The sequence below is a fragment of the Pleurodeles waltl genome, chromosome 7 (assembly GCF_031143425.1).
Source record: "Pleurodeles waltl isolate 20211129_DDA chromosome 7, aPleWal1.hap1.20221129, whole genome shotgun sequence".
NCBI lineage: Eukaryota > Metazoa > Chordata > Amphibia > Caudata > Salamandridae > Pleurodeles > Pleurodeles waltl.
The window spans coordinates 486,189,111-486,216,078 of record NC_090446.1 but is presented as its reverse complement, the minus strand read 5'-3'; positions in this window follow the sequence as shown (position 1 = coordinate 486,216,078).

The following is a 26,968-nucleotide window of genomic DNA, read 5'->3' as shown; positions in this document are numbered from 1 at the left end:
AATCTATTGAAATCACAGCCAGACTCCTGATATTTTGGTGCAAAATAGGTGTTTATTGAAGTGCTCAAAATGGGATGGGTGGTTTCAAGTGGGTGGGGGCTATGGTGAAGGAATGTTCATGGCAGAGTCCAGAGTAACAGTCACACAGGTGCATTGTCCAGAGGCCTGTGGAGAGATGGAGCATGGGCAGTTCAAGGATGGACAGGGTGACAATGTGGGACAGTGGGATGACATCAGGTGGTATCCATTGCTGGCGGGGGTCTTGACATCCTACTCTGTCTTCTTGCGAGATCTCAGGGCCCTCTTGCGGGGTGGTTCTTCTCCTGCAGGAGGTGGGGGTCTGGTGGGCTGCTGCTGTGCGGGGGCCTCCTGTCCACTAGCGCCGGCGGAGGTGGATGGCTGTTCTTGGTCCAGGCTAGTGGCAGGGGCCCTTGGGTGTTGTTCAGTGTCCGCCCTGCTGTTTACGAGGTCCTGCAGCAGCCCTACCATGGTAACCAGGGTGGTGTTGATGGCTCTGATGTCCTCCCTGTACCCCCGATAGTGTTCCTCCTGCAGCACCTGGATCTCCTGGAACCGGGCCAGTACCGTCGCCATCGTCTCCTGGGAGCGGTTGTATGCTCCCATGATGGTGGTGAGGACCTCGTGGAGAGTGGGTTCCCTGGGCCTCTCCTCCCCCCCCTGTCGCACAGCTGCCCGCCGAGTTGCCCTGTTTCCCTGGGCCTCTGCCCCCTGGCCGGTGTGCCCACTACCACTGCCCCCAGGTCCCTGTTGTTGTTGGGGTGGTGGGTTATCCTGGGTGCCCTGTAGTGGTAGACACACCGCAGATTGACGCGCCCTGGAGACAGAGGCATGGGCCCGCTGGGTGGGAGCTGTGCTGGTGTTCCCAGAGGGGTTAGGGTCTGTAGTGGCCTGTGCCTGTGTGAGGGGAACCGACTGTCCAGAGGTCCCCGATGGTCCGGGCTGGTCATCGGTGTCCAGATCGACAGAGCTGCTGTCATCGCTGACGGCCTCTTGGGTGGGGGGTGTGGATAATTCTGGCCCCTCCGCCGCGGTGTGTTGACGGTCGGGTCCTGCAGGGGTATTGAGGTATGGTTATAGTTTCAATGTGTGGCATATGGGTGTATCTGTGGGTTCTCGTGTCCCCAAGTGCTGGCATTCGTGTGTGGGGGCTTTGGTGAGGGTGGCTTGTGGGGGGGATGTGTATATGCATTGGGCATGCTCTGGTGATGGGTGTCCATGCTTAGTGGACGCATGCAGGCCTAGGTTTTGGGATGTGTGGGTTGTGATGGTGAGACATTGGCGGGGAATAGGTGTGCTGGGGGTGGGGGTGAGGATGGTGGTGGGGGTGAGGATGGTGGTGGGGGTGAGGATGGTGGTGGGGGTGAGGGTGGGGGTGAGGATGGGGGTGGGGGTGAGGGTGGGGTTCGAGGATGGGGGTGAGGGTTGGGGTCTGATTTGGCATGCAGGTGGGGGGGAAGCAGTATTGAAGCTTCAACTTACCAGTATCCATTCCTCCGCCGACTCCTGCGAGGCCGTCAGGATGCAGGATGTTCAAGACTTCCTCCTCCCATGATGTGAATTGTGGGGGTTGAGGTGGGGGTCCTCCGCCAGTCTTCTGCACGGCGATGTTGTGCCTGGATACCATGGAACGCACCTTCCCCCGTAGGTCGTTCCATCGCTTCCTGATGTCTTCACGATTTCTGGGGTGCTGTCCCACTGCGTTCACCCTGTCGACAATCCTCTGCCATAGCTCCGTCCTCCGGGCAATACTGGTGTATTGTATCTGTGTGCCGAACAGCTGGGGCTCTACCCGAACGATTTCCTCCACCATGACCCTGAGTTCTTCGTCTGTGAAGCGGGGTTGTCTTTGGGGTGCCATGGGGTGGTGTGTATGATGTGTGGGGTGGAGTATGTGTATTTAAGTGAGTTGAGTGTGGTGGTGTGTGTTGTTTTGTGTGTGGATAGTGTGTGGGTGATGGTGTTGAGTGGCTGTGGCTGTTATGTTTTGGATGCTGGTGTCTCGCTCTTGTCTTCTTTACGAATTTTTAAGCGTAGGGGTTTGTGGGTGATGTGGGTGTGTGTTTTATATTGTATTGTGTGTGTGGGAGTGGTGTGTGTATGTGTATCAGGTGTGTGGGATTCAAATCGTCCAATGTGGCTGAGTTTTGTTCGTTTGGGTGTATTCTGACCGCGCCGGTGTGTCCCGCCAATGGAATACCGCGTTTGAATGACCGCCGCGTGGATTCGTGGGTCGTAATGGCATGGGCGTATTTCTGTTGGCGTGGCGGTGGAAGTTTGGTCACCTCCACCTTTCCGCCGACCGCTGGTCTGGCGGTCTGTTGTGGCGGTCGGATTTTCGGAGGTTTGCCTTCTGCGGGTCAGAATGACCGTGGCGGGTTTCCGCGACCGCGGCGGGATTATGGAGGATTTCTGACCGGCGGTAGGCGCCTTTTACCGCCGAGGTCAGAATGAGGGCCATTGTCTCCTCTTTCAAAGACAATACACTAATAACTAATATTATCAATTATCTTTTTTTCAAATTATCTGGCAAGATGTTTCACACATCCTGCATTTTTATGTGAATCATTTCAAATTATTTTTTTTAAAAAAAATAATACATAATATATACAGCAGGCTTCATCTATGGTCTGCTAAATTATCATTCATGGTATTCTTCCACCAACCACAGCATACAGCATGGGGCAGTGGGGCAGTTGACTTTACCCACTGGCCTCCTTGAGTCTGAATGACTGCACAAAGCCTGTGATCATTGTTCACTTACTTTCTTACTTACTGCCTGTTGTGCCGACTGGCATGTCAGCAGCAATGAAGGACCTATATTCTGTCTGTCTTTCGCAGGTTTTCATACAACAGTACAACTGTGGCCCAGAGTCTACATTTATGTTTCGGTGGTTTCCCTCTCGGGGTTCTTTGGCCTTTCTCTCTTTCGTTTGCCTTCTGGGGTTCAGTGAAAAGCTATTACTGTGATGTAGTCTTGTTCTCTTCTGACGGTGTGTCTTATCCATTTCCATCCTATATTTCATAATGATCATGTCCAAGGTGTCTGGTGAGCAGATCCTGGTTGGAAATGGTTTGCCGACAGAAAATGCACAAGATTCTTCTCAGGTTATTGTTGTGGAAGGCTGATAGTTTGGTGATATCACTTTTCATCATGCGCCAGGATTCTGACCCATACTAGAGTGTGGACAGAAAGCAGCTCTGGTAAAGCCTGAGCTTCGTTCTTGGTGTTGGTTCTGCACTGAGATGACCGCCATACATTATTCAGCATCATGAAGGCATTCTTGGCCTTTTTCAGTCTGCTCTTGCTGTCACTTTCTTCTCCTCTATTGTGTTTGATTCAATAGTACTGCCCAGTTAAGTGAACTCCTCAATCATGACTTGGTCATCTCTGCCCACCTTGATTGGTGAAGGGTTAGGAATGTTGAGCATCATGGCTTCTGATTTCTTTAGACCCATTAGCTGTGCATAGATGTTGAGAAGAGAAGTCTTTTCCTTCATATGCTGGTGTGTGTTAGAGAGCAAAATTAGGTTATCCGCATAATCAATATAGTTAAGGTAATCTAATGTAGCAAAAAGGTCTATCTGATGTCTCTGGTTTTTCTGTCGGTTGTGCGTCACATCATCAGTCAATGACTAGGTTGAAGAGAAGCACTGACATCACCCATCCCTGTCTCACATCAGTCTTGGATTCAAAGCTATACTACACTATCATCCACCTTGCAAGTAAAATCTTCATACAAGCTCTTGAATTGAACTACCCGCTACCTTATGCCATAAACCTTCAGTACACACCAGAGTCTGTCATGGTGTATACTGTCAAAGGCTTTCTCAAAATCAGTTAAGTTGATTTATGGTTGCCTCTGCCACTCTGTGCACTGCTTGGGTAGAGTAACTATCAGATCAATCCACCCTCTGTCATTGCAGAACCTAGCCCGTTCTCTCGTTAACTTCTTGTCCACAGCATAAGTAATGATTTTCACCAGTGTTTTACTTAGGATTAACAGAAGGGTGATTGCAAATGATGTATCACAATTCGTTAATGCTCCATACTTTGGAATCTTGATGCTAGTGTCTTGGTTCCAGTAATCTGGTACTTTCTTTCCCTCCTAGATCGATATAATCAGTGGTTGGAGGACCTTGGCTGATGTTTCAGGGTCTGCCTTGAACATTTCTGCATTCAGGTTATCTTGGCCAGGAGCTTTTCTGTTCTTGAAAGATCAGATGGCAGTGTCACTTTCTTCTTTCTGTGGTGGGGCGGTGTTCAGGTACACATCTGTCTCTGCTTCTTGGATGTTCACTTTGCTTGTTGATACTGGTGTGTTCAAGACTTCTTTGAAGTTACTTGCCTAGCTTGTTTCCTGCTCTTTTTCTGTTTTACCCTGCTTGTTCATGATAGAAGTGTTGGATGTTGCACAAGATTAACCATTGACTATCTTTGTGACTTTGAAGACCTCCCATTTCCCTCTACTGGCTGCCTCCTCTGGTTGGCTGAAAAGTTATCCATGTAAGCTTGCTTCTCGGCTCTTCTAATTTTTTTTGACTTCTCTGTTTACTTCTAAGTATGTGTGCTTATTTGAGGTAGAAGCACTTCCTTTGTTCAAAATTCAAATTATGCATGAGATGGTGGATTTTGTTTCAAGTGCTCTGGATTCATACTTACAAGGAATATGTCATATCTGCAACATTGCATAATTCCTCTCTGCTGCCCTGCCTATATGTAGGCTGTCCTTTTTTCAGTATTTATTTTTTGTGTATTTCAGTGGTGTTTTCTTTGGCAAAAACTTTGTAATCAGTGCTTATCATTGCAGAAATACCATTGTGTTCTCACCCACCCTATTACAACGTTCTGACTGGTAGGAACTTTGTAATAGAGCATTCCCGCCAGTCTGTTCGGTAGGAACAGCACTGTTGACTTTCTATGGTTTTGTATGAGTAAGTTTAGAACCTAACAATACCATCCCTGTTACCTTTGTTTTGTTCAGTGACTATATATATATATATATATATATATATATATATGTATCTATACATCTATATATATATATATAGATATGTATATATATATATTTGTGGGTTTTTTTCATTTATAGTGGGCCCGCTTTATCTTTTTAATTCTCTGATTGTCACTTTACCATCATTTGAATCTATTTTTATTGTCACCCAAAAGTAACAGCAATATTTTATTCTTCTGATTCTTATGTGTAAATTTGATTCATTGCTCTTGTATGTGGTCTTCAAACTAATATGTTGCCAAGTGTGATTCTTTTTAAAAAAGGAAAGAGTTTTCCCATAAATTACAGAGTTACCAAATGTTGGCTATTACTTTAGGTGATGTTCAACTGACCAAACTTAGGAGTGGACTCAGACCACCTCAAACTATTAAAACATATGTATTATCTGTAATTTGTGTACAAGATCCAACACAATCTATTTGTCAACTACGTTTGCATTATACAGTAATCTTGTCTGCATTATGACTATGCTTGCATATTTATCTTGTGTAGTATTTTATGTTGTCTTTATATTATTTTCTAATGATTGTGAGGTTTTATAGCACTTTTATGGTCAAGTAATTGAAATAAAGTTTAAAAAGTTGTTTTTTTGCAGTGATTTTTATAAAGTACATATTTTATGTGAAGGAGTAGCAAGTCAGGGTATGTATTCTCTTCTCATTGGAAGTGTGTCCAATGCACTTATGTTTGACTATTTTAAGAATAGAAGGTCTGTTTATTGTACTCTTACTCACATCTCATTATCTTCCCTCCCATCTCATTATCTCTCACACTCAGTCTGTCAGACAGACTAGTTTACAGGATGATAAATGGATTACAAAAGTAAGAGTGTTATTTTTAAATGTTGCAATAAACAGATTCCTTGACATAGTTGGGATCATTCACCTACTCCTTACTGAATAGTATGACATTGTAGTGGTGGTCAACCCTGCCTGCAGAATAGTCAAACCATTACAATTTCAAGTTACACAAGATTAATATGTAGTAATGAATTCTAAGGCACCTGACGCTTGATTTTTTAAAGCATACTTGGAACTGTTTTACTGCAATCTTTGCATGACTACATTAAGCTCATGCTGCTGATGTGTGGAAATTCATAGGTGTTAATTGTCCCTAATGGCAAATTTCTCATTTTAAGTTGGTCCTGGCCTTTTAAGAGACATTGCATTCTGGGGCTTGAAGGTTTGCTGTTATCATTGTAATAATGTGGTGAAAAACACAATAGGTAAAGTGCAGTTGGGTACAAATCCAGGATTAGCTGAAAGTGTCACACATGACAGTGGAGCACATAGCTATTAATTTTGTTGGTATGTGGAAAGTCTTGTGACGTTTTCACCACTATCCCACATGATTGGTGACAGTACTCTTTTCACAGGTACCTATCACTACACCTTGCATTGAATGATTAAAGCCTGGCTTGTTTGGCAGATGGCCTTTAGGAGTTTGGCATTAGGAGTTTGGCAGACGGAAACATCCATCTGCCAAACTCCTGACAAGGAGACCACCATGGTACTGGCGGTCTCTTCACCGGCCCCATTACACCTTTCCCACTGGGCTGGCTAGTGGAAACCAAGGTACCTGCCGGTCACCCCAGTAGGAAAGGTGCAGCAGCATTGTTTCCGGCTCATAATTGAGCCGGCGGCAATACTGCTGCATGCAGGGTGCACAACACCCTTGAAATGCACACTGTCTGCACAGTGCTGGGCATGGGCAGTGCCTGGGCCCCCCTGTGCTTGTTCTCTGCCTCTGCAGTCAGGGAACAAGGACACAAGGGAATTCGGACATAGCTGGGTAAAATACCTTACCGCCCGTTTAACAACAGGCATAGTTATCAATCAAACAGGATTTGTAAAGCGCGACTCATTACCCCAGATGGTATCCAGGCACTTGCAGGTCTCAGCGGCTCATTCGAATAGACAGGTCCTCAGCGCTCTATGGAATTCCAGATGAGAGCTAATGGTTCAGAGATATATGGGGAGGCTATTCCAGGTTTTTGCTGCTATGTGGGAGAAGGCATGTCCTCCACTTCTGCTTCAGTGGATGCGTGGAGTGTGGGCAAGCGATAGGGAGGTGGAGCATAGGTTTCTTGACGGTTTGTGGAAATTCAGGTTGTGGATAATGCAAGTGGGGCCTTGGTTGTGTAGAGGTTTGTGCACCTCTTCTGCACGGGGAGCCAGTGTAGTTGCCTGGGGTGTGGTGTGATGTGCGATCATCAGTGTAGGTCAAGGATGAGCCTGACTGCTGCGTTTTGTATGGTCTGAAGTCTTTGTGGGAGTTGCAAGGCAATTCCTACATAGAGGGCTTTGCTGTAGTCTAGTTGACTGGTGATGAGGGTCTGTGTCACAGCGAGTCTCGTGTGCAAAGGCAGCCACTTGAAGATTTTACATAGTGTAGTTTTCACAGAGTGAAGAAATAGGTGTAGGAGATTATGCTAATCTGTGATTCCATGATGAGTCTGTTGTCAATGATGATTCTGAGATTTTTTGCATGAGCAGAGGGAGTGGTTGTGGGGCCTTGTTCTCAAAGCCACAAGACTTTGTTTCATGTGTTGCTGCTCTTGCCAAAGATCAGAACTTCAGTCTTGTCTGTGATTGGCTGCAGGCAATTTTCTTTCATCCAGTTGGCTATGCATGTCATGCATTTGCGGAAGTTAGTTTTGGTGGTGGTGGGGTCGTCGGTGAGCGAGAGAATGATTGGATATTGTCTGTGTAGAAGATTATGTTGAGGCCATAGGATCTGGCGATGTTGGCTAGTGGAGTCATATATGCGTTAAAAAGCATGGGGCTGTGGGATGATCCTTGAGGGACCCCGTAGGTATGGTATTTTGGTTCAGAGGTAAACAAAGGTAGGTGAATCCTATGGGTTCTTCTGGTGAGGAAGGAGGTGACCCATCTGGGTGCATCCCATTGGATGCTGATGTGGTAGAGTTTTTTGATCAGCGTATGGTGGGGTATGATATCAAAGGCTTCTGAGAGGTCGAGGAGGTTAAGGGCTGTTGATCCTCATGGTCGAAGAGGGTACGTATGTCATTCCTGGCTGTGAGCAAGATAGTCTCAAAGCTGAGATTGAAGCAGAAGCTGGATTAGGAGGTGCTGTATCGGTTACCAGCTGTGATGGATCCAGACATCATAGACAAGCCCTTATTCTATAAATAGGACAGGCAATCAGCTCAGGTGCCTGACTCCAAGATCACCTTACGACACTAAATGGGTAATCAGTAATTTTCCCCTGTCCAGCTCACTCATAAAAGAAATCCACAAACAACTACCAACAGGTTTCAAAGTTGAGAAGTTACCCATCAGAAACATCACATGGAACCTGATGTCTCTATGGGTGGATTGCCCAGTCCTCCAGTCCTTGTTTGATAGCTGTGGATTTGGAAGAACCCTTTTATGTACTCTAATGAAAACCCTACATAATATGAGTGGTTTAATGAAATGGCATGATCTATTGTGTCAAAACGCACAGGGAGATTATAAGTATGTTCCTCCTACATGTGAGAGCATCTGCAGTTGAAATTATTCTACAACTGACCTATTTGAAGTTGGGAAGTCACAGACAAAGGGCCTAAAGTATTCACAGGCGTGAAACAGGACTTGGACCCTACCAGTGATGAGCACGTCCTCAGGGAGGGTGGTGATTAGGGCTTCCTGTGTCTAGCAGTGATGAGTATTCTTCAGAGGCTGGTAATTATTAGTGGCCCACAGGGATGCTTTGAGTCCAACAAATATGAGGAACCCCTGGAAACTATCAACTGTGAGGGGTCTGGTGTCTGGATTTAAAGAGTGTCACTAGATACTACTGGGAAGTCTCCACAGTGAACTATTAGTATATTCTAATTGGAACTGATAACATAGAGCATCAAGCGGGTAAGATAGATAACTTCATTAATGCCCTTTCTGATGTCATCTATGCTCAAAACAAAGATTGCTAGTTTCGATCCCAGAAGGCCAGGCTCAACCTTCTGCGGTATACACAATGTCACAATGCCCCCCACATTCTCAGCTCCATCCAGCAGCCTCTGCTCAGTCATGAAATTGTGAACCAGTGTGGCAGATCAAGCCATTTCAGACACACTCAGCTTCTATTGCAGACACATTGAGGCTTTCATTGAGCTGTGTCATAGAGCTTGTTAGCAAGCACCTGTGTTCCCAATCAGTGTAAATTTTGCCTATTAGCATTTTGATGGGCAACATCTCTGGTGGCTCTTGGCAGACCAGGAGACCATCAAACTGGAAGTGTAAAACAGAAAAAAACAATGCAGAACCCTTTTCCATCAATGAACCCAGGAACTGGAACAACATCCCAATATCCATCAGAACCACCCCAATGCCACTCAAATTTAGAAAATATTTGGAGACCCACACCTTTCAAGTGGACTACTGTAACAGTACATGTCTCCTCCAAGAAGCCAGCTACCTCCCCTATCACTTGCTGACTATGCTTGTTTTTGACCCTCTACAGCATTTTGCTGCCTTTTGGCTAGATCTGCGTTATATCAATACCACATACATACATACAAACATACATACATACATACTGCATCTCCCCTACTACTTCTGAATCACCTTTGATTCCATTCACGAATGTGGTCTCTCCATTTGAAAACCATTGGCTACTAGCTTCACATGTACAATCAATAGAAGCTGTCAGGTCATAAACTCTGTATGCATGGCTGACTTTAGAGTGATGGGACCAATGCCGCCACATCTGGAGCTGACCTCAAGGGGTGCTGTGTGCAGCAAGAACCTATGCTTTTAAAAGCACCTGCTGCAGAGTTCATTGTTTGTCCAACGGTTTTCAGGCAAGAGTAAACATGTTAAAATAACACAGGTCATCCTGCTGGAGGGAGACTGGAGCTTTGTCTAGTGGCAGTTTGACTCATCAAAAGGTAGCACAGAGGGTTAATATATTCTTGCTGTGAAAAGCGTGCACCGTGTAGATCCCTAGAACTGTATTTTATGTGGATAGCACAGTGGGTGTTGTCACAGACATCCTTTTGTTGCTTGCAGTTCATAATTTACAATCCTAATGTAGCACAGTGACCTATGAGCTGTCATCAAAAACCTGTAAGCAGACTGCATGGTACAAGGTATAAAGCTACTTTTTTTCCACAGTCCTAATGTTGCTAAAAAGGGTTTGCTGTGGGTAGAAATACATTCTCATTAGTAAAGACAACCCTCAACCACTGTGGCACATTTTAAATCCTGAGTTTGTACTTCTCCAGACCAAACGCTCTTAAAATATACTGCTCACTAGTATGTATGACAGGTGTGAGCGCATCTGGCCTTATTTGTTCTTTGGTCATTTATTTATAAGGAGACGCATTAGAGCTTCCCTTAGAGTGATTCCACCATGTACACAAACTTTAATCATAATCTAACCAGCAACAGTATAACATTTTCAACAAATCAATCATCAGAAACTTTGAGTCAGTAATCTTCATGCACCATGACCCACATGGCCATGAATAACCACACCTTTCAGTAGAGTTTAAAGTTTATTTCCCTAGATTAACACTGCTAATATTATGTAAATTAATCTCAAAAGCAAATGGTAGACATAAACAAACAACACAGGCTCAACAAAGCGGCGGAAGAATCATCTCAATTTGACCAAAGCATTAATCATTAAACATTCAAGAGTTACTGTACAAATTAGTAGCAACAATAACTGAACAATAGAGATGCCACACATCTATTCAACAGGTGAACAAAGTCAATTCTTTGTTCATAACATTTGTTAACACATGGCCCACTAACTAACCCTCAAATCAGAACGGCATATTTGGACTTCATGCAAAACTAATTTAGTCAAAAGTAAATTTGGAAAATATCTAGCTAGGGCTCTAACAAAATAGTGGTTGGCACCTAAAAGAAAGAACAAAAATCTATAACAGCAACAATAGCATTTTGCTATACCTCTCCTGAATGGATCAGCAAGCTGTGATTTATCCGTCAGTTCGACATCCGTCTGGTCAGCTTCAGCAAAGGACAGTGAAAGGGAATGGCTCAGCTACGGTTGGGCTCTAAGTTAACTGAACCAACTTATAAAGGACATGAAGCTAGGAAACAGCATCAATAGCATTATACATAATTAAGCTATAAGGCTAAAGCTAGGAAGACAACAAGGAGCTGCTCTTCTCCTCCAACTGGACTGGAACAAGAATAGAGTAGGATATAGAATTAACTGCTAAGCTGCATCCTGCATGCTGCCAAATGTCAAGTGTCCTGATCAGCAGTCCTCCAAGTAGTCGAGGTTAAACTAAAATCCATAAAATATTTTCTCACGTCACCATTGGTCAAAATATCATGTGTTCACGGTAGAACCAATAAACATTAATTTCTAAGTCTATGACATAGACAGTCTTTCACACGTCGATGATTAGCTGCTCTTCTCCCATTCCATCACCAGTTTCATTGAGTAACTTTTTAGTTGCAATCATAGCCATTGTTAAGGCCTGAGAACATTTGCTTCTCATGCATCAAGGTAACATTTGTATCCATATGTAGTACACTACATTACTGCAGACAGTTCTCACAAGAAAGTTTAAGACATCGACTAGTTTAACATTGCAATGTCACAAATCTATTTGGTCAGCACTGTGTGAACAATGAATAAGCGTTAATTCTCTGCCTTTACAAAAAGACATTTACGAACATTTATTTATGCCATGAAGCTTAGCATAACGCTCTGTCGACTAGGCCCACATTTTCATAATTACTCTATGCCTAATATTTTAAGCAAATGCATCTCATTACATTAGTGTGATCCACTAATACATTTTATACCACATGTGCACATTATTTAAACTATGAATGTTAATTATTTATTAATGTCGTACACGTAATGGTGGCCACTTCAGTAGCCACATTTTCCAGGACACACAGTTTTCTCTATGTTAGCCTAATTCATGCAAATTTATTAGTAATGAATTCAGCTTTCACACATGTGATTCCTACACCTGATTATCCTCATTGTCTTTGTAACATTTTCTATGGACTGATTTACAAGTTTATAAGTGTATGATTCTGGGCCCGATTTAAGTCTTGGCAGGGGCAATACTTTGTCACAAGCGTGACGGGAATCCCTTCCATCTTATTACGATCTCTATAAGATATCATTGGATCATAATAAAGCGGATGGGATAACCGTCACCTTTGTGATGTAGTATCCCCTCCGCCAAGACCTAAATCAGGCCCTCTGTCTCCATATAATGTGTATGTGGTGTAAAGAGCTCCGACACCCTACACTGGTATGAGTATTGATAAAAAACAAATTAAATGCCTCTGAGAGAGGGGCTATGCAGAGATGAGGGATGCTATTGGAAGGTGGTAGTGAGGGAATCAGGAGAGAAGGAGGTCATTGGGAGGCACTAAAAAAAGATTCTTGCACCAAGTGCCATCATTTCTAAAGCAGGCCCTGGTAGTGTGCATTTTTGGTTAACAACGCTTTACGTTCTGGAAATTTTCTTTTTTGTTTTTACTTTTATCACAATTGGGCAGGGAATACTTCATTAAGCTCATGGCGCCTTCTGTCCACATTGCCCACACTGACCCTTTCCCATTGCCATCATCCGCCCCATCTTCCCATTCTAATTTATGCAGTTTGGTCACTAAAGACATAGAACAAGGCCTTGTCGCAGAGGTGCATGGAACACAGAAGTAAACAAACACAAATGATGGACGGAATGCGGAACCAATCAAACATTCACCACCAGTCACAGATCTTGGTTTAATTCATCAATTCTTTTGCTCACCATGCCACCCTAGTTTGGACCCAGCTATATGCAAATCAGTCTTGACCCTGTTCCCCATGGAAACAGTCCAGCCAGAGCTGCCAGGCCAAGTCCTGCCTGAACCGGAAGCAAGCATCCCGGGACCGGTTTCAGGGTATCACCCTTCATCAGCCAGGCTAGCTTGAATCCAGTGGCACAGTGAGCCCAGGACCCACGTCTGGGCATACCCGGCGCACTTATGGCGACAAAAGCAAACAAACACAAATGATGGACGGAATGCGGAACCAATCAAACAGTCACACCCAGTCACAGATCTGGGTTTAATCAATCAATTATTTTGCTCACCTTCTGTCCACATTGTCCACACTGACCCTGTCCCATTTCCATTATCCGCCACATCTTCCCATTCTCATTTTTGCACTCAGCTCACTGAAGTCACAGAACAAGGTCTTGTTGCAGAGGTGCATGGAACATAGAAATCAGCACTGGAGTAGGAAGCAGCAGCCTCAATTCTCATAATAGAAGCAACCTTCCTATCCAGTTCTTGCATTGTACCTTCCAATGATTCTCTGTGGCCTCTGGCTGCCAATTTTTTCCAAGGCAGCCTGTATCCCACACCAAAGGCCTCTGAGTTTTCTACGAGGGCTTCCCTCCTCCCTTCCTGCATCCAGAGCAACATCTTTGTTGCAAGCCTGCTTCCAGCACTGCCCTTCTACCCATAGGACAGACTACTTTACTCCAGTATGTCAGTTTGTTCTAAATCTGCACTCTAAGGCTGCTTGCTGTGAATCTGTCAGTATTCTCCACCAGAATACGAATCTGCCTTTGCTTCCCAGCCCAGAAAACCAATGCTTTCCCTGCTTCTCTTGCCACTACTGCACTAAAGTCCCAAGCTTTACTGGGCCTATAGTTAAATCGGATGCTATTGGCTCTGGCATGTGTCACTCATAGTCCAGTAAGGCTGCCAGTAAGACTGCCTTTCTACCCATAGGACTGACTACTTTACTCCAGTATGTCTGTTTGTTCTAAATCTGCACTCCAAGGCTGCTTGCTGTGAATCTGCCAGTATTCTCCACCAGAATACAAATCTGCCTTTGCTTCCCAGCCCAGAAAACCAATGCTTTCCTGGCTTCTCTTGCCACTACTGCACTAAAGTCCCAAGCATTTACTGGGCCTATAGTTAAATCGGATGCTACTGGCTCTGGCATGTGTCACTCATAGTCCAGTAAGGCTGCAGAACAGCCAATCACAGACTGGCTTCGGAAATGTAGGCATTCCCTGAGCAAGTCACATCACTTCATTGCGGTGCCATGTAATTATCTTGCATGCTGTGGCTAACTCAGCTGCGGAGCGAGCTGAATCCTCTGACGTTTCCACTAGTGTTGGGAGAAATTAGTTATGTGTCAGGTTGGGGGATCCTAAAGGATGCAGGGCTGTGTTGGAGTAAAAAATTCAGCCCTGAAAAAGTGTCACACATCTTGCGTTAGAATAACACTATTCAATCATTTTCTCTGGGCTAGTCACAAAGGTAACTTACACTTGTCAATAATTTACATGTGTAATTTACACTTACGCTGTGGTAAACTTTTCTACTTTTGGCTAGTCACAAAATCCAAGTGCAAAGTGTCTCAAAAGTGTAGACGTACACATCTCCTCCTCTCTGAAAAATGAGGTAGACAAATTTATAAGCATAAGGTATTACTGCCACAATATAACTAATAGTAAGTTCAGCACCGCACATGCCCAACCACTGATACTCTAACACCCTCTCATAGAAAATACTGGTTGTGGGGTGGTAAAATACAACTTCATAGAAAAGTATGTTAAATTAAATGTAAGTATTTAAAATACTGAAAAATATAAAATAATATAATTTACTGCTAAAAATATCTAAAAATATCTCAAAATAAAACTTAATTATCAAATATTTAACAACCAATTTCAAATATATAGATTAATGTAACATTACTTTTTATTAAACTATAATTAAATCTTTTTTTATTATTTCTATACATCACTTTTGATAATGAATACCATTTTTGTTACTCTAAAATTGTATTTTAAGATGTTTGACATTTCTTTTCTTTCTTCTAATTGAATTTCTTCCCTCTGATCATTTTTCATTTTCTGCCTTTTCATTACAAAGTACAGTTTGTGAGCTTCCCATAAGCAAATGATACAAATATAATAATCAATATTACCTTCAATATTTCCATAATTATGCCTTTTCCTAGGTTGCCCAGCCAATTTCCCACAGCAGTAAAACCTTTGCCAACCTTTTCCCAAATACCAGGTTCTTTTAGAAGTTTCAGGTCAGAGTTAAAATTAGTCAGATTCTTAATAAAGCTTTTAATTCCTCTACTATTATCAGGAATATAAGTACAACCATGTTGCGATTTCATCATTTTACAGATTCCAACCTGTTTTGCTAAAAGGATTTCAAGCACAAGGAAGTTCTGACGAGTCATAGATCGTACTGCAGCCATTTCAGTGTCCATTAAGACCACGGCTCCTGAAAAACTAGTCAGCATCTTATCCACAATAGTAGATAACTTTCGAATCTTCTGAGAATTTAGAATAGCTCCCACTGAAGGAATCATTGCTCCAAATATATCTCCAACTATGACAGAGTAAAATTCTCTCTTTGGTCTAGCAAGTTGTAATTCATTCAGTTTAGGTGTCTCGTTTAGTTTCTCAAGTTGATAAATCTTTGGGAAAAGAATCTCGGAAGATGGTAATAAGCATTTGGACCACAGATGTAATAAACCCAAGGAGTAGCTGAGTTCTGTCTAGTTAGGATGAAAGTTAATTTACTCTGGAAGAGAAACACATGTCTTCATTCACTCATTCCCAGAAACAATGTATCAGTCCTGGATTGTGGCCTGTATGTACAAAGCTTCCTTAAATGCTGCGCATCTAAATTTAACTTCCCTTGTGTTTTTGTTTCACTAAATGCAAGGTCATTTCTAAATGTCCTTTTCACTAAACCTGTATCTATTTTCTCATTTAATGCCTTTCTCCTGTCATCAGTCTGATCTAGAAAGTTCTTCTCTATTGGTGTAAGCAAGCATGTGAGGTTATTTCTATGCGTGTACGCTGTACCAAAGGTTAATGTAGATTCAAAGAAACCTCTCACCAATTCTATGTTATTTTCCCTAGCTAAACTACTCAAAGATTTTAAATAGGAACAAAAGAAAACACTAAGGGGGTTATTACAACTTTGGAGGAGATGTTAATCCGTCCCAAAAGTGACGGTAAAGTGATGGATATACCACCAGCCGTATTACGAATTCCATAGGATATAATGGACTCGTAATACGGCTGGTGGTATATCCGTCACTTTACCGTCACTTCTGGGACGGATTAACACCTCTCCAAAGTTGTAATAACCCCCTAAATCATGGTTTGAGTAAAAATACTGAATGTATTTCTGGTCACAGAATCTTGTTAATAGAAGACTGCAAATAAGTCCATATGTTAGTCGCAAGCTATGGTAAGTTATCCCTTCCTCTATCGATGAATGAATTTGCATGCAAACATACATTCTCCCACATTCATTGTCTCAACATATTCATTCAGCAAGCAACAGAAAACATAAGAGGAAAGATCTCCTTGTGCATTATCTACGTGTAAATATATCTCATCCTTTTTAAACCTGTCTAACTCTGTAAGTGTAGTAGTGGTGTCTCTAAAGCAGAGGAATGCGTAGCTACAGCTTTATTGAGAAAGTTCATGCTCACAATCAATAGCAAACATACTATTAGGCACACAATGGCTAAGCCAATACCTAAGTATTTACAACACCTATTGTTTCTAATCTGCTCGTTACGATTATTCATGATCTGTAAAGAATCAGAAAGTAAAAGAGAAAAAGTTCAACTATGCAGCAAAACAAAAATCTTCTTTGCAATTATTTACTGATTTCAATCTCTTTTCCAGAACGTCTTGTCAAAATCAGTAGTTTGTCAAAAATCTGTTTAGCAGCTTGTCAAATCAGTTTATTTCAAAAAGACTCGTTAGGTTGTTTTAATTGTCTCTTTTTCTTTTCTCAGTTTCCCAGAATTTTCTCAAAGCTCAGTTCATGAAGCAACTTCACGTGCCAAAGTATTGACCTGGAGTTTCACGATCAAAACAAAATGACAAAACTTTTACTCTGCCAATCACTTGTTATTGCATATGCTCATTCAGGCCCTGTGTATCTTCGATTTGCAATTTGTTTTCTTTTCAGTCTTCGATCTCCACTTAATTCTCCATCACTCAAGTCTTTTTTTCTAGTGGTGTCTACTTCCTCTTCGATTGTTGACACTGTGATTGAATCTTTTTTCCTGGCTTGTGATTTCGGCCACTTGTCTCCTTCCAGTGTTCCCTTGGTTAATGCTATTTTCAGAGCTTCGCTTTCAGCTTCTTCTTGGTCTGCAGGATTTTGACTTGGAGAGCATGCGATTTCTCTTGGAGGAATCAGATCAGTTTGACTTTGATCCAACTCAACTCCCTCCACCGGGTCTGTAGGTTGCTCTGCTTCCCTTGCAATATCGTCTGCTTCTGGGAGAGCCCTACTCTGACTATGCTCTCCTACGGCCTCTGCTGAGGCTGGTTCAATGTCACTCTCCAGTAGGTCCTCCATTTCGTCTCTCAAAGGAGTACCTGGATTTTCTTCGGTCTGCTCAGACTCTATTTCTGATTCTCCTGTTTCCTTCTCTGTTTCTGAAGTTTGACTGGATGGTGTTGGTACTCTCAACAAGTGTTCTTCATTGTCCAAAGGACAAAGTACTTTTCAAGTGTGACTGGCATGTATTCAGGGGCGGATGGTGTTCAAGGGCTAAGGGGATGCACCCCGAGCCTTTTCTGGCCTCTTTAGTGAAGCATACATTTAATTACATGATGAAAGTAAAACATTTTCTGCACAACATTTTCCGAGTGAAAGTTGTGCACTTTGAAAAGCCCCCCGGCGCCTGCATCAGTATGTGGCTGAAAGCTGCACAGTAGGGCTGACAGGGCTTGCCCATGCAAAGCCCTTACTTTTTCTCAGAATGCAGTGACGTCCCTGGCTTATTTCCTCCTCCAACAGAAGCCCTGATAGTAAACAGCCTGGAGTGTTTTTTGTTCAGCCCGGGTTTCTGAAAACTTCATGTCACTCCGATATTATTCTCCACCCTTTCCCATTTACTCAAATGGTGGGGGTGTGATCAGAAGGGTCTACGTACCAGAGGTCACATATAATTAATAGAATGTGGCATTGCGCAAAGAAAATCCCCTTTTCCTGCATTACAAGCAGTCTGTGGCAGAGAAATGGAATAAATATAATAAATAACTCCATCCAGGGCTCTCTGGGAGACAGGAGTGTGACCTGAAGACCTCAAGTCATAAATATGCCAAAGACAACCCTGCACACAAGTAAGTTGGAGCTCTATCATTTTTACAGACAATAAGAAAAAAATCTGTTCTCACAGCTCTCCTCTCCTTACACTGCCTCTGTAGGTGATTTTGTCTCTCAAAGGCAGTAATGGTTCCAATAATTTATCATGGCTAGTTTTTGTTTTATTTCTTCTGCAGACTAATGACGTGATATGTCATATTAAACATGTCATCTGCAGCTCAAATAAACGTGTACCTTTTATCACTGAAACTGCTGGATACTGGATACTGGATGGGTGAGGCAATGTGTATTTGTTTGAATGTGTTTGCAGGGCTTGACAGAGTGGCTGAGAAAATGTGGGTGTCTGTGTATAAGAGTTGTGTGAATGGCAGTGGATGACAATGTGGATGGGTAATTGGGTAGGTGACCAAAGGCAGTGGGTGAGTAGGTGAATGGAAATACGTGGGTAGTGAGGCTCTCTCACATGGTGCAATTCCGTCTTGTATTTGTGCCCCACCACTGCTTTCAGTCACCAGCCACCACTGCATGTATTCAGTTCGTAATTCCTGCACACTTCACAGCAGTCGTAGTAACCAGTACTACTCATTGAGGACCCTTCTCCGGGGCTCTAAACAAGTCTTCCTCACTTGTTTTCTGACCACAACCAGGTCTCCAGCCCTCAGGTTGTGACTCTGTTCTTGCGATGGCAGCACAGCTGTTGCTTGCACCTGATGAGAAAAAGAGCGAACTAGATCAGGAAGACCCTTGCAGTAGTCCAACACTATGGGGGTCATTACAACATTGGCGGTAAAAGCCGCTTACCCCCGTGCAGAAGACCGTCAATACACCGCCGCGGCCGTGGAATTCCGCCACAGCTATTATGACACACATCTCGGAATCCGCCGAAATACAGATACCCACACAAGTCCGCCACACCAAAGGTCAGTGTAAAACTGGCGAAAACAAAACCTCCACCTCCACGCCAACAGAAACACGCCCATGCTATTACGACCCACGAATCCACGCGGCGGTCTTTCAAACGCGGTATTCCATTGGCGGTATACACCGCTGCGCTCAAAATACACACACATCTCCAAAACACCGCCACATTGGACGATTCCAAATACACACACCTGATACACATACACACACCACTCCCACACACCCAACACAGTATAAAACACACACCCACATCACCCACAAACCCCTATGACCACAATTCACGACCGAAGGCCACAGAGACAGAGAGCACAGCAACTGAGAACCCCACCACACAGAGGCACACAACACCATCACCCATACAACATTACATGCACAATACACCACACACCACTACACATCACCACACACATCAACACTGACACCACCCCACACATCACCCACACCACCCCATGTCACGCCAAAGACACCCCCGGTTTTCAGAGGAGGAGCTCCGGGTCATGGTGGAGGAAATCCTACGGGTAGAGCCACAGCTATTTGGCTCACAGGTGCAGCACACATCCATAGCCAGGAAGATGGAGCTATGGCGCAGAATAGTGGACAGGGTCAACGCTGTGGGACAGCATCCAAGAAATCGGGAGGACATCAGGAAGAGGTGGAACGACCTACGGGGGAAGGTGCGTTCAGTGGTCTCCAGGCACAACATTGCGGTTCAGCAGACTGGCGGCAGACCCCCACCTCCTCCCCCACAACTAACAACATGGGAGGAGCAAGTCTTGCCCATCATGCATCCAGAGGACCTCGGAGGAGTCGGTGGAGGAATGGACACTGGTAAGTAAAATCTTCACTATCATATCCCCCACCCTACCTGCATGCTATCACACACCCCCACCCTCACCCCCTCCCCTATCATTCAAACTCCTCACTAATGTACTAATAACACAAACCACCCTTCCCAACACCAAGCCCTGCATGACACAACTAAGCATGGTCACCCCTCACTAAAGCATGCTCACTGCACATACCCATAACACCCCCCCAACCATCATCAAACCAACCCACACACAGGAATGCTTGCACTGGGGTACACACACATCCACCCATTGCACACCATTACACACAGAGATGCAATAATCATGCTCTTGTGTCCCTGCAGGACCACGAAGGAACGTCACCACACCGGAGGGTCCAGACAACTCAACTCCACCCACAGAAGAGGCCCACAGTGACGATAGCAGCTCTGCCCTACTGGATCGTGATGACCAGCCCGGACCATCGTGGGCCTCGGGACAGTTGGTTCCCCTTGCACAGGCACAGCCCAACACTGACCTTCCACCCTCTGGTAACCCCAGCACAACACCCACCCAGCGGGCCCATACCTCCGTACCCAGGACATGTCAATCAGCGGTGTGTCCACCACTACAGGGAACCCAGGATAACCCACCACCCCAAGAAAATCAGGGACCTGGGGGCAGTGGTAGTGGGCACACGGTCCAGGGGACGGAGGCCCAGGAACACAGGGGAACTGGGAGGGCTGCTGTGCGACAGGGGGCGGACAGGCCAAGGGAACCCACTCTCCACGAGGCCCTCTCCTCCATCATGGGAGCCTACCACCACTCCCAGGAGACGATGGTGACGGTCCTGAACAAGTTTCAGGAGCCCCTTCGCCTGCAGGAGGAGCAGTATTTGGGGTTCAGGGAGGAGCTCAGGACCATCAGCTCTGCCCTGGGCACCATCGTAGGGGTGCTGAAGGACATACTGCAGACCATGAGGGACACCGTGGCACTCCAAGGGTCCCCTGACACTAGCCTGGACGATGAACTGCCCACCACCTCCGCCGGCGCTAGTGGACAGGACGCCCCGCCACAGGACCACCACACCACCACCCCACACCCTGCAGACGGACAACCACCACGCAAGCGGTCCCTGAGATCCAGGAGCAGGACAGAGCAAGATGGCAAGACCCCCGCCAGGAAATGAGACCACCCTGATTGTCCTCCCACTGTCCCACTTTGTTACCCTGTCCATACTTAAACTGCCCCAGCTCCACTTCCTATGCCCATATAAGCAGTGCACCTGTGTGACCAATGGACTGGACTCTGCCATGGACATTCCTCCACCGTCCCCCATCACCATATTACAACCCCCCTCCATTTTTTAGCACTTCAATAAACACCCTTGACCCACAAAACAATCTGGAGTCAGTCTGTGATTTTGTAAATATGTATTATCAATGACAGTGTCATAATGCGTTTCCAATTGTAAAGCCAAAATACCTATGTCACACATCACAAGTCCTTGAAGGATGCAAGCAGATGATACACGTTGGTAACCACACCTGTGAAACCGTAATGGAAAGGTACAACTCAGTGACCAAATACTGGTATGAAATGACAGACAGGATAGAGGTAGACGTGTGAAAGTTAATATATTGGTAAAAATGAAAATGTTCTCACCTGTGTGTCACTGGAAATATTGCTGTATGAATGACTCCCTGTTGTCAATGTCTTCTTCCTCAGCCTCCTCCTCATCACTGTCCACAGGCTCCACAGGCTCCACAGCTGCCACAACACCGTCATCTGGACCATCCTCCTGCAGAAAAGGCACCTGGCGTCGCAAAGCAAGATTGTGAAGCATCGAGCAGGCGATGATGATCTGGCACACCTTCTTCGGTGATTAGAATAGGGAACCACCTGTCATATGGAGGCACCTGAACCTGGCCTTCAGGAGCCCGAAGGTACGTTCGATCACCCTCCTAGTCCGCCCATGGGCCTCATTGTAGCTTTCCTCTGCCCTGGTCCTGGGATTCCTCACTGGGGTCAATAGCCAGGACAGGTTGGGGTACCAGAGTCCCCTAATAGCCACACCCAGGTGCCTCTGGAGTTGACCCATCATATAAGGGATGCTGCTATTCCGCAGGATGTAGGCGTCATGCACTGAGCCAGGGAACATAGCATTTACCTGGGAGATGTACTGGTCTGCCAAACATACCATCTGTACATTTATGGAATGATAACTCTTCTGGTTCCTGTTCACCTGCTCACTCCTGTGGGGGGGGACCAGAGCTACATGGGTCCCATCAATAGCACCTATGATGTTGGGGACATGTCCAAGGGCATAGAAGTCACCTTTAACTGTAGCCAAATCCTCCACCTCAGGGAAAACGATGTATCTCCTTACGTGTTTCAGCAGGGCAGCCAACACTCTGGACAACACGTTTGAAAACATAGGCTGGGACATCCCTGATGCCATGGCCACTGTTGTCTGAAAAGACCCACTAGCAAGGAAATGGAGCACTGACAGCACCTGCACGTCAGGGGGGATTCCAGTGGGATGGCGGATTGGTGACATCAGGTCTGGCTCCAACTGGGTACATAGTTCCTGGATAGTGGCACGGTCAAACCTGTAGGTGACTATTAAATGTCGCTCCTCCATTGTCAACAGGTCCACCAGCGGTCGGTGCACCAGAGGATTCCGCCATCTTCTCAAATGTCCCAGCTGACGGTGCCTAGGAAGGACAACAGCGACCACAGAGTCAACAAATTCCCAGGTATTTACCCACAGATACACAGAACACGACACCAAACACAAAACCCTTCCTGTATGTGTGTTGAGTGTAGGCCTAGGTATGTGTGACGCAGTAGTAAATGAAGCCATGTGGGCCCCTGAAATGGCGGCTCCCTGGCCTCTAAACTGGGACAATGGGAATGTGAGGTCACTGCGCTGGCATTGTACCCTGTCGCGGTAGGCGGTCGTAGACTGCGGCGCAATGCTGCATTGGTTAACATTGGACCCTATGGGTCCCAGGAGCAAATGACGAAGTGCGCCGGCGGTAATGATATGCACCGCCGTCGACGTCACCGCCTCGGACATCACCGCCATTTTCTATCTGTTCAATCACTCGATACCTGATCTTCGACAGGAGAGGACCTACTCTGCAGGTGCTGCTGTGACCTCGGTCTGGAAGAGACAATGGCTGCTGCGTCTGGGGAAAGGGCCCCTGCCTTCACTGCTCAGGAGTTGGAGAAGCTAGTAGACGGGGTCCTCCCCCAGTACACGCTACTCTACGGTCCTCCAGACCAACAGGTAAGTACACAGGGAGCACGTTGTATGGGCTATGCCTGGGTGGAGAGGGTTGGTTGTAAGAGGGAAGGGGGCAGAGTTCAGGGAACATGAATGCATGTGAATGCATGTGCCACATGGCAAGGGTAGGGATGGGGGCCACTCACATCGACGGTGCAGTAGGTAATGACTTATCTTCTTCACCTGTGCATGTCATGTAGGTCAGCGCCCACCAGAAGAAGGACATTTGGCGTGCCATCGCCAAGGAAGTCCGGACCCTGGGTGTCCACCAGAGACGGGGCACCCACTGCCGGAAAATATGGGAGGACATTCGCCGCTGGAGCAAGAAGACGGCGGAGGCTCAGCTGGGGATGGCCTCCCAACGTGGGAGGGGTGCCTGTCGAACCTTGACCCCCTGATGTTCCGGATCCTGGTGGTGGCCTACCCGGAGTTGGATGGGCGCTTGAGGGCATCACAGCAGACACAAGGGGGTGAGTACAACCTCATTTTGGGGACTTGGCGCGCAGTTGAGGGGTCTGGGTGGGGGAGGAGGGCTGTGGGTGTACCTAGGCCAGGCAGAAATACGTAGGCTAGGGCCCTCCATAATGCAGGGCATGTGGCACTCCACCCCACCTCAGTAGTGGGCCAAGTACAGGTATAGATGCCCCTGTGGCATCCATGTGTGCAGATGTCCACCATAGCCATGTAGGCCATATCCCAGCAATTGCATCTGTAGAGGCAAAGAGCACGGCGTAGTGCAGGGGGCTGCTGTGTCTGTATTGTCCGCCAACGGTAGTGGTAAGCCATGCACTCAACCTGTCTTTCTTCTGTCGTCCCCTCCCCCTTTTTCTGCTCTCCCTGTTCTTTTGTGCATCAGCATCATCAGGCGGAGGTACAGTGGCACCGGGGCACGAGGGAGCTGCATCCCACATGGCCATGGAGGGCCACACCACGGACTCAGAATGCACCAGTGGGACGGAGGGTGAGGGGAGCTACACGTCAGTCACCGGATCACCAACCAGCGACACGGACTCGTCCGCCGATGGGAGCTCCTTTGTGGTGGCGGCACCATCTGTGCCCCCCACTTCTAAAGGTACAGCCGCCACCTCCCCTACCAGCACCGGCCTACCAGCAGCCCCTCAGCGTTCGCCCTGTGCCCGCTCACCCAGGAGGGTGGGCATCACCTTCGCCCCAGGCACCTCAGGCCCTGCCCCAGTCACACCTGCTGCCCTCAGTGAGGAGGCTATTGACCTCCTCAGGTCACTCACTGTTGAGCAGTCTACCATTGTGAATGCCATCCAGGGTGTAGAAAGGAAGTTGCAACACACTAATGCATTCCTGGAGGGCATTCATTCTGGTCAGGCTGCCCATCATCAAACCCTGCAATCTCTGGCCTCAGCACTGATGGCAGCCATTGTCCCTGCTCTAGCCTCCCCCTTCCAACTTCTTCCACCCAGACCCAATCCCCTGTACCCCAGCCTGTCCCAAGCACACCATCAGACAAGCATGCATACACCTCCACACCCAAAAGTAGCTAAGGCAAACATAGGCACCACACAACCCACAGGCACTCACACAAGCAACACCCACATGCAGACACAGCAACATCCACTGCCTCCACTGTGTCCCCCTCCTCGTCGTCTCCCTCCTCCCTCCCAGTATCGTCTACACATTCACCTGCATGCACTACATCTACAGGCACTAGGACTCGCACTAGAACACCCAGCACCACAACCCGCTCACCTGTACTCACCACCCCCACTCCCATTTACACGTCCCCTGTGTCCTCTCCCAGTGTGTCTGTGACGCCCACTCCCAAAGTACACAAACGCGGGCACGCACACAACCAACATCCATCCACCTCACAACAGCCTCCAGTACCTGCACCCAAAACACCTAAAGTGACACCTCCTACAACCACCTCCTCTTTCACCACTCCCAGACCCCCTCCAGCTACCCATCCCAGTGTTCGTCAGAAACTGTCCCTCTGCAACGTTGACCTCTTTGCCCCCACCCCAACCCCTCCAATTCATCAGTCCCGTCGTAGAACCTCAGCCAAAAAGACTCCAGTACCAGTGGTGCTTGTTACAGGTGTGGAGTGCACCGGCCACCAGGGCAGGCAGTGTGACACGGAGCCAAGGCACTGCCAGTCCACCCCCTGTAAAGCATCTGAAGTTGGAAAGTGGCCGACGGGACCGGGTGAAGACTCCTGGAGGCAAAACTACTCACAGGGGTCCCAGGGGGATTGCAGAGTCAGCTGTGACTCCTCCAAAGGTGGGGAAGGGCCAGAAGAAGTCTGCACAGCCTGGTGTGAGCAGCACGGCGGAGAAGGGCGGCATCCTTCCCAGCGGCCGGGACGCCACCGCCAGCACCGTCGTCACTGGTCAGGAGACCACCGCCACTGCCGGAGTCATTGCCCAGGAGGGCACAAGTATCGTCACTGGTCAGGAGACCACCGCCGGAGTCAGTGCCCAGGAGGGCACAAGTATCGTCACTGGTCAGAAGACCACTGCCGGAGTCAGTGCCCAGGAGGGCCCCGGCTGCCACAGCCCCACTGGGCAATAAGGGACCGTCATGCCACACACCAATGCACAGGCCAGAGACCGCCATGGCAAAGCACCGCTGAACAGGTCAAGCACCGCTGAACAGCCCAGAGACCGCCATGGCAAAGCCCCGCTGAACAGGGCAAGCACCGCTGAACAGCCCAGAGACCGCCATGGCAAAGCACCGCTGAACAGGGCAAGCACCGCTGAACAGCCCAGAGACCGCCATGGAAAAGCACCGCTGAACAGGGCAAGCACCGCTGAACAGGCCAGAGACCGCCATGGCACAGCACCGCTGAACAGGGCAAGCACCGCTGAACAGGCCAGAGACCGCCATGGCTAAGCACCGCTGAACAGGGCAAGCACTGCTGAACAGGCCAGAGACCGCCATGGCAAAGCACCGCTGAACAGTGAGCTGCCTATGCCCAGGAGACTAACCTTGTAAGTGCTTTATTTACCTGACAAAACTAACCAATACTTACCCCCTCCCCCCCGAACTGTTGATTTTTGCAGTGTCCACTTTTAAAATAGCTATTTGCCATTTTTGCCAAAACTGTGTACATTACTGTTTTAATTCAAAGTTCTATATTTACCCATGCCAAGTACCTTACAATTTGTGTACTTAAATGAATTCTGAATCTTGTGGTTCTAAAATAAATTAAGAAAAGAATATTCTTCTATATAAAAACCTACTGGCCTGGAGTTAAGTTTTTGAGTGTGTGTCCCCATGTATTGCCTGTGTGTGTACAACAAATGCTTAACACTACCCTCTGATAAGCCTACTGCTAGACCACACTACCACAAAATAGAGCATTAATTTTATCTAATGTTGCCACTATCAACCTCTAAGGGGAAACCTTGGACTCTGTGCACAGTATCTCTCACTTTGAAATAGTATATACAGAGCCAACTTCCTACAACTACATTACTGCAGACAGTTCTCACAAGAAAGTTTAAAACATCGAGTAGTTTAACATTACAATGCTCCAAATCTATATGTTCAGCACTGCGTGAACAATGAATGAGTGTGAATTCTATGCCTTTACAAAAAACACATTTACAAACATTTATTTATTCCATGAAACTTAACATGAGGCTCTGTCAACTAGGCCCATAATTTCATAATTACACTATGCCTAATATTTTTCAGCAAATACATCTCATTAAATTAGTATTATCTACTAATACATTTTATTCTACATGTGCACATTATTTAAACTATAAATGTCAATTCTCTATTAATGTTGTACATATAATGGTGGCCACTTCAGTGAACACATTTTCCAAGACACGCAGT